Source organism: Schistocerca cancellata, unplaced genomic scaffold, assembly GCF_023864275.1.
Source record: "Schistocerca cancellata isolate TAMUIC-IGC-003103 unplaced genomic scaffold, iqSchCanc2.1 HiC_scaffold_1077, whole genome shotgun sequence".
Taxonomy (NCBI): Eukaryota; Metazoa; Arthropoda; class Insecta; order Orthoptera; family Acrididae; genus Schistocerca; species Schistocerca cancellata.
The window spans coordinates 268,022-268,710 of NW_026047076.1; positions in this window are offsets into that span (position 1 = coordinate 268,022).

Here is a 689-nt window from a genome sequence, read left to right on the forward strand (position 1 = left end):
TGCTCCGCTTCCTCCTCCCGCCCTGTGGTGCAAGTGATGTCCCTCTCTCCAAAAATGTACTCAATGGGACCATAATGTTGCAACCACACACACATTGACCTGCTGTGAGGAAAAAACGAGTTAGTACATTTCAAACATGAAAAAGGTCATTTTAAAATCAACATGAAAAACCAAAATTCCAAAAGTATCAAACACAAATTAATGCTTACTGAAGAAAGAAAAGGTTACGTGCTAGGCACCCTCCTCCCGCCCTGTGGTGCAACTGATGTCCCTCTCTCCAAAAATGTACTCAATGGGACCATAATGTTGCAACCACACACACGTTGACCTGCTGTGAGGAAAAAACGAGTTACTACATTTCAGACATGAAAAAGGTCATTTTAAAATCAACATGAAAAACCAAAATGCCAAAAGTATCAAACACAAAAAAATGCTTACCGAAGAAAGAAAATGTATCATGCTAGGCACCCTCCTCCCGCCCTGTGGTGCAAGTGCTGCCCCTCTCTCCAAAAATGTACACAATTTGACCATAATGTTGCAACCACACTCACGTTGACCTGCTGTGAGGAAAAAATGAGTTAGTACATTTCAAACATGAAAATGGTCATTTTAAAATCAACATGAAAAACGAAAATTCCAAAAGTATCAAACACAATATAATGCTTACCGAAGAAAGAAAATGTATCGTG